The sequence below is a fragment of the Lithobates pipiens genome, unplaced genomic scaffold (genome assembly GCF_037356315.1).
Source record: "Lithobates pipiens isolate NorthernLeopardFrog02 unplaced genomic scaffold, aLitPip1_a1.2 Scaffold_16, whole genome shotgun sequence".
Lineage (NCBI taxonomy): Eukaryota > Metazoa > Chordata > Amphibia > Anura > Ranidae > Lithobates > Lithobates pipiens.
Window position 1 is genome coordinate 478,750,296 of NW_027507748.1, and position 8,763 is coordinate 478,759,058.

Genomic DNA, 8,763 nt, shown 5'->3' on the forward strand with positions numbered 1-8,763 from the left:
TTGTGTGAAGGAAATAGAAGAAATTTCACATTGTTAGTGTAGCATGACCATGCAATTGTCATTCAAAGTGTGGCAACACTGAAAGCTGAAAACTGGCCTGAGTTGTAAGGGCGTGAAAGTGCCCTGTAGGCAAGTGGTTAATGAATAAAAAGAAACACAATATTTACAAAATATTTTTTGTATAATCTGAAAGATGATTTTATGCCTAGTAAATTGATACCTAACATGTTACGCTTTAACCACTTCAGCTCCGGAAGGTTTATTCCCTTTCATGACCAGGTAATGTTTTTGGGATACGGCACTGCTTTAATTTAACTGAGAATCGTGCAGTCGTGCGACATTGTACCCAAATAAAATTGATGTCCTTTTTTTTTTCCCACAAATAGAGCTTTCTTTTGGTGGTATTTGATCACCTTTGTGGTTTTTATTTTTTGCATTTTATACAAAAAAAAGACCTGTAATTTTGAAAAAAAAACAACATTTTGTTTTCTGCTATGAAACATACTCCATAAAATGTAAAAAAAAAAAAAATCGAATTTCTTCATCGATTTTAGGCCAATATGTAATCTTCTACATATTCTTAGTTAAAAAAAAAATCCCAATATGTGTATATTAATTGGTTTGCGTAAAAGTTAGTGTCTACAAACTATGGGGGTTATATATATGGTTATATATATATATATATATATATATATATATATATATATATATATATATATATATATATATATATATATATACACACACACATAAAATATTTTTATTTATTTTTTTACTAGTAATGGCGGCGATCAGCGACTTATAGCAGCAGGATTACAATATTGCAGCAGACTAATCAGACACCTAACTGACACTTTTTTTGGGGACCAGTGACACTAATACAGTGATCGGTGCTAAAAAATATGCACTTTAGAGCGGCACTATTAATCGTAAAGAATCATTATCGTGTTTTTTTTTTTTTTTTTTTTTTTTTTTTTTACCCGTTGCGATCTTGACAAAAGTCTTTCCCGAAATGTATTTTATTTTTTTCTATGCAGAGAATTCTCTCTGCTCTGCTGAAGCCACAGCCAAAAGGAAGGAAGAAGAAAAAAATGGACAGTCTGCCAAGAATCATAACTTTCTTTAGCAGTGGAACTAAGACTAAACATTGTAACAATTTGTTAAAGGAAAAGACTTTGGCGTGTAATTGAGGAAAGTTTAACCAAACACTAAACCTTTTTCTGAGATTTGCTGGCTTCAAGTTAAAATCTTTTTTTTTTTTTTTTTTTGCTAGAAAATTACTTAGAACCCCCTAAGCAATATTTTATGTCACACTGTATTTGCACAGCTGTCTTTCAAATGCATTTTTTTTGGGAAAAAAAAACTAGCCAATAAAGTTAGCCCAACTTTTGTATAATGTGAAAGATTTTAAGCTGCAACAATTGTGAGAGAATTGTGATCTTTATACTAAGCAAAAAAATTGTAATTTTCATTTTGGCCAGAATCACGCAGCTCTCATGCACTGTTACTGTAATAATGACACTGGCGGGGAAGGGGTTAACATCGGGGAAATCAAAGGGTTAATTGTGTTCCCTAGGAGTGATTACTAACTGTGGGGGAGCTGTTTTGACTGGTAAAGATCCTTGTTCCTGCTTAGCAGGAACACAGGATCAGCACATACCCCTCTCAAAGAATGGCAATCTGCCTTGTTTACAAGGCCTTAGGCCCCATTCACACCTGAGGGTTTTGTAGCTTAACCACTGTCGGCATATATATATGTCGGCAGAATGGCGCGGCTGCGCAAAGTAACGTAGCCATATGTTACTTTGAATTTCTTGCCGTGCGTGTGTGCCTGCCGCGAGCTCTGCGACAGTGCCCGCGGGACCTGCAGACTCGATCAACGCAGGGATACCCGCGACTGTGTCACGGAGCTCAAGAACGAGGAGATGCCAATGTAAGCAGCATCTCCCCATTCTGCCTAATGGCAGGACACGGATCTTCTGCTCCCTGTCATCAGGAGCAGTGATCAGTGTCACATGACACACAGCCCAACCCCCAGACAGTTTGAAACACTCCCCTAGGACACACTTAACCCCTCCCCGCCCCCTAGTGGTTAACCCCTTCACTGCCAGTGACATTTTTACAGTAATCAATACAATTTTATAGCATTGATCACTGTATTAAAGAGGAAGTAAACCCTGATGGGTTTACTTTCTTTGTCTCCCTGCAAAGGTAAAGCATAATGCGCTACTATGCATCGCATAGTAGCCCATTATGTGTCACTTACCTGACACAGGAGCCAGCAATGTCACCGCTGTAGCCACTCACAGCACTGGAGCAGCAATGGCATCACTCCTGCGCATGTGCACGGGAGCTGCCACTGCTGCTAACCGCGATAGTGCACCTGCGCACCGCTGTCTACTTTTAGTAAATATCTCCTAAACCGTGTAGGTTTAGGAGATATTTCTTGGACCCACAGGTAAGCCTTAATCTAGGCTTACCTGTAGGTCAAAGTGGTTTGTAAGGGTTTACAACTACTTTAATGTCAATGGTCCCAAAAATGTGTCAAAATTGTCCGATGTGTCCGCCATAATGTCGCAGTCATGATAAAAATCGCTGATCGCCACCATTACTTGTAAAGAAAAAATAATATTAATAAAAATGCCATAAAACTATCCCCTATTTTGTAGATGCTATAACTTTTGCGCAAACCAATCAATAAACGCTTATTGCGATTTTGTTTACTAAAAATATGTAGAAGAATGCATATCAGCCTAAACTGAGGAAAAAAATGTTTTTTATATATCTTTGGGGGGTATTTATTATAAAAATGCATTTTTTTCTAAATTGTCGCTATTTTTTAGTTTATAGCGCAAAAAAGAAAAACTGCAGGGGTGATCAAATACCACCAAAAGAACGCTCTATTTGTGGGGAAAAAAGGATGCCAATTTTGTTTGGGAGCCACATCGCATGACCGCGCAATTGTTAGTTAAAGCGACACAGTGCCCAATCACAAAAACTGCTCTGGCCAGGAAGGGGGTAAATCCTTCTGGGGGTTGAAATGGTTAAAGACTGAAGCTACAAAACACTTGAGGGGAAAAAATCCATTATTCTCTATGGAGGTGGTTTGCATCTCCACTCCAAGTCGCCTGAAGCCCTATTCCTGAAGCTCAAACAAGTTCAGGACCCTTTTTGTCGCTCGAATTCGGCAGATTTGGGCGTTTTTTGGAGCAGGAACCAGATGACAAAATCTAAAAACATAGCAACAAATGATGAAACGTATGATCATTTTTCCTATTGGCTAATAAAAAAAAAAATTGACAAAGCAGGTAAGGGGGAACTATGTTCACAGGGAGGAGGGCTGGGATGTAGCACTGCATAGACTAGACACTACTGACACTGACTGTACTGTAAGATCCTCATGTAATGTGGGCTTTGGTGACCAGAGACCACTTTACCTCAGAGTTCCTCTTTACACCACAGTCCCCAGCATTTCCCCTTAAATCACAGTCCGCAGAGGTACTCCTTTACATCAGGGTCCGCCGAGGGTCCCCCTTTACATCAGGGTCCGCCGAGGGTCCCCCTTTACATCAGGGTCCGCCGAGGGTCCCCCCCTTTTACATCAGGGTCCGCCGAGGGTCCCCCCCTTTTACATCATGTTCCGCCGAGGGTCCCCTTTTACATCATGTTCCGCCGAGACTCTAATGTAAGGGGGAAAATTTGTAATGGGAGTGGGTAGGATTTGTTCTGTTTTGCTTAACCATATCCTGGGAGCACCAGATGTGACCGTACATGGTTGATGCCTCACTCCTGATACATTAGCAGTCTGGTTTGTCCCTCCTGTGCAATGTAAGTTCCGCCTGCTTCTCCTCCTTATCTGCTGGTCCATATCTCCCTCTGAACTCCCCTCCTCTTCCTCTTCCTCTTTTGTGGGCACCCACGTGACATCACTAGACACGTCGTCATCGACGTCACCTTCCCCACCGCTATAATTAGAGATCTCGGAGTAGGCAGCAAACCCGGGGACCAACCTCCTTGGGCTGATCTGGGTACTGTCATCAGACTGCTGAGTGGCGGTTGTTGCTACCTCCTCTTCCTGATCCAATGCCAATAATATGTCAATGGCAATGTCTTGTGATGGATCAGAAAATAATTCCTGTGACCCAAGCGGAGGGTATATGGTGGTGGTGGTGTCGGTGGTAGTGTCTTTGGGGGTGCACACAGCAGAGAGTGAAGAAGAGGGTGCAGATCGAGAGGATGAGGAGGGTGCAGAAGAGTAAGGCTGAGTGAGCCACTCAACCAAGTCTGGTGCGTTCTTTGACGTAATCAAACACACCTTCTGCAATTTCCCACTTTGGCTCAAGCCTGTTGCTCCTGCCCTACCCCTACCACCCCTGCGGAAGGGCCTGCCTCTTCCTCTGCCTGTCATTTTTTAAATTACCCTGTGACAAAAGTCTCTAGAGAAGTGCAGTATATGTGGAAGAAGGTATATAACGCCCTGCTTCAATCTGTTGTTTTAGGGGGCCCCTGGTCTATCACACCAGAAATACTTTTTTGCGTTTGTCACTCTTTGTAGTATCGCTGCAGAACCGCTCAGCAGTCACAATGCTGCACAGTGGAAATGCACTATACTATGCTTTCTATTTTTGCAAGTATTTTATACGTGTATTACACCCCTATATACTGCACACCAAATAGTACACCTATACCAGTCCTTAAAAGGACCTTTGTGGACCTTATAGTAGCTAGTGAATTGCAGACTGTCCCTGCTCCAAACGCCAAACTGTCCCTCCCTAGCGACAGCTGCAAAATCGGTCAGCAGCACTGCATGCAGTCAGTACACTATAATAAGCTTTCTATATTTGAAAGAAAGTATATTATTTGTGTATTCCAACCCTATATACTGTACACCTATACCAGTCCTTAAAAGGACTTTTGAAGACCTAATAGCAATAGCTAGTGATTAGACTGTCCCTGCTCCACACAGAGTCCTTTCCCTACACTGACAAAAGACAGAATGTAAAATGGCCACCAGATCAGGTCTATTTAGTTGGGGGTATGTCCATGTGCTGAAATGTCTCAATTGGCTGTCCTGTACCCCATGATGGATGTGTCATGGGTCAAAGTTCTTCACAATGTAAACGAATATGTCCGCGCGAACAGCGCCAGAAGTCCGCCGGTTTGGCGAATCGTGAATGAGAAAAGTTTGCCACGAACAGACCGCTGGGCGAACCGCAAGGCCATCTCTACCTAAAGCTACCCCAATTGCTGGTGTTCTGCTGATCCTATACCACAGGCAGCTGCTGCAGCAATTACAGTCGGTGTATTGTGCCACCAGCACAGTGTACACCTAAAGCTACCCCAATTGCTGGCGTTCTGATCCTATACTGCAGGCAGCTGCAGTAATTACAGGCGGTGTACTGTGTCATCTGCACAGTATGTTCCTAAATCTACCCCAATTGCTGCTGTTCTGATGGTCCTATACCACAGGCAGCTGTAGCAATTACAGTCAGTGTATTGTGCCACTTGCACAGTGTACAACTAAAGCTACCAAAATTGCTGGTGTTCTTCAGATCCTATACCACAGGCAGGCAGCTGCAGTAATTACGGTCGGTGTATTGTGTCATCAGCACAGTGTACGCCTAAAGCTACACCCATTGCTGGTGTTCTCATAGTAATAATACTACAGGCAGGCTGTTGATTCTTCTAGCTGCAGTATAATCCGTATATACATCCCAGCTTTGTGAAGCTACATCTCCCTGCAAGCCATTAGTATGTCTGGAAGGCCAACAAAGAGAGGCAGACATTCACGAGCCAATAAGAGGGAAAGCAGACTCTTTGTCTAGAGGCAACAGTGCTGGTTATGGACATGGTGCATCCTCATCAGCACGTAGCCATGGGACACGCTTGTCCTTATTTTCGGCAGCTGGACGCGTTGAGCCGCAACATGCCAAAGACTTGGTAGAGTGGATGACCAAGCCCTCCTCGTCCTCTCTCATCCAGGCTCAGGGTACTGGCAAAGCAGCTGCCAACGTGGCCTCTTCCCTCATCTCAATGGCATCAGTCACTCCTTCCCTAAGCCCACCATGTCCTCCCGAGGAGTCCCCCAAACTGTTTGAGCACAGTATTGCGTACATGCTCCATGTGGATGCCCAACCTTTTGAAGGCTCTGATGATGATGATACCCAGCTAGAGGAAGGCAGTAATGTGAGCCCAGAGAGAGGGGATGCCCAAGAAGCACAGCAATCTGCCAGTCATGTTCCCCCAGCTGCAGCATAGGAGGGAGGGGGATGATGAGGTCACTGACTCCACGTGGGTGCCTGATAGGAGAGAGGAGGAGGAGGTACATCTCCAACGAGGCAGGATGCCCTCCAGGGGCCAGCTTAAGGGCAGCACACTGACTGCATCACACCGCAGAGCTCCGCATGTGCAGGGCGCTGCCCCTGCACGTTATTCCAAAAGTTCTTTGGTGTGGGCCTTTTTTTGAGACGAGTGCATCAGATTGTGCCTCTGCTATTTGCAACATATGTCTCAAGCGTATCTCACGTGGCCAAAACATCAGCAGCTTGGGCACCACATGCTTGACCAGACATATGTCGACCTGCCATGAAGTTCGTTGGCAAGCGTACCTAAAAGACCCACACCAAAGAAAAAGAGGACCTCTCCTTGCTCCTCATCAGCTGGGATCTCCAACCCCACTATACCTTCAGTCCTCTCTGAAACCTGCACTGAGAGGAATGAAGGTGTAGAATTAGGTGTGTCACAGCCAAGTACTTGTGGGCACTCTGCTATCGGTACACCGACGTCTGATTGTACCAGGCAAATTTCCCTGCCCCAGCTGCTGCACCATCGAAAGAAGTTCACTCCCAGCCATCCACATGCCCAGTGGTTGAATGCTATATTGGCTAAATTGCTAGCACTTCAACTGCTGCCTTTTCAATTGGTAGACTCTGCCCCCTTCCGTGAGTTTGTGCAATGTGCGGTTCCTCAGTGGCAGGTTCCCAAACTGCATTTTTTTCTCACAGAAAGCGATTCCGGCTCTCTACCGGCACGTGGAAGGCAATGTCTTGGCCTCACTGGACAGGGCGGTCAGCGGTAAGGTGCATATTACCGCTGACTCATGGTCCAGCAGCCATGGACAGGGACGTTGCCTATCTTTCACGGCGCATTGGGTGAATCTTATGGCAGCTGGGAAGGATGCAGGACAAGGTGCAGTAGTGTTGGAGGTTGTTCTGCCACCATGTCTCCAAAATGCTACTACTGGTGATTGTGATACACCTCTCTCCTCCAACCCCTCCTCTTCTTCTTCCTCCATGGCCTCTTCCTGTGCTTTTTCCTCGGAACCAGCGGTGCTCCGTAGGCATTCAAGGTGCTACGCAAGTACGCAGGCAAAAAGATGCCAAGCTGTGCTTATGCTGGTGTGCTTGGGGGACAGGAGCCACACTGGGGCAGAGATTCTGTCAGATCTGCAGGGGCAGGCTGAGAGGTAGTTGACGCCACATCAGCTTAAGCCAGGAATGGTGGTTTGCGACAATGGCACCAACCTCCTCTCCACCCTCTGACAGGGACAACTGACCCATGTACCCTGTCTGGCTCACGTCCTCAACTTGGTGGTGCAGCGATTCTTGGGCAGGTACCCAGGCTCACAGGATGTCCTGAGGTAGGCCAGGAAAGTCTGTGTGCATTCCCACCGGTCATATAATGCCAGTGCTCAGCTGGCTGACCTCCAAAAGGAATTGAACCTGCCCAAGAACCGCATAATCTGTGACATGCCCACCAGGTGGAACTCAACGTCGGCTATGCTGCAGAAGCTGCACACGCAGCAGAGGGCCGTTAATGAGTACCTGTGTGACTACGGTACCAGGACAGGGTCAGGGGAGCTTGTTTTTTTTTTTTCCCACGCCAGTGGGCCATGATCAGGGATGCATGCACTGTCCTGTCGCCATTTGAGGAGGCCATGAGGATGGTGAGCAGTGACAGTGCATGCATCAGTGACACTGTCCCTCTTGTTCACCTGTTGAAGCACACGCTGCGTGGAATAATGGACAGGGCACTTTAGGCAGAACAGAGGCAGGAAGAAGAGGACTTCCTTGCGTCTCAAGGCCCCCTTTATCCAGACAATGTTCCTGCTGGCCCGCCGAGCACACAGGAGGAGGAGGATTGTGTCAGCATGGAGGTGAAGCCTGGCACTCAGCATCAGCAGCAGTCTTTTAGGCATCATTTACCGTCCCCAAAAACCCGTGGCCTTGTACGTGGCTGGGAGGAGGTGGCTGTGGATCATGTCGTCCTTAGTGACCCAGAGGACTCAGGACCAAATGCCTCAGCTAACCTACACTGCATGGTCTCCCTGATCCTGCAAAGCCTGCGGAATGATCCTCGTATTCATCGGATCAAGGAGAGGGATCATTACTGGCTGGCAACTCTCCTTGATCCACGTTACAAGGGTAAGGTTGTAGACCTTATCTTGCTGTCGTAGAGGGTGCAGAGGATGAAAAATCTTCAGAAGGCCTTGCAGAAAGGTCTGTGCAATGCGTTCCCAGAGACTGGAAGATTACAAATTCCTGGTCCTGGACAACATGTTGCTGAGGCTTAGGTCAGTAACAGAAGGAGCAATGGAGAAGGTGTCTGTCTGACTGATGCGTTCAGACAATTTTTTTAGTCCACAGCCCCAAGGTATGATCGGTTCCAGCAACCATCGCCAGCGTCTGATTTACATGGTGCAGGAATACCTAGGGGCAAGATCAGATTTGGACACCTTTCCCACCGAAAATCCTCTGGGTTACC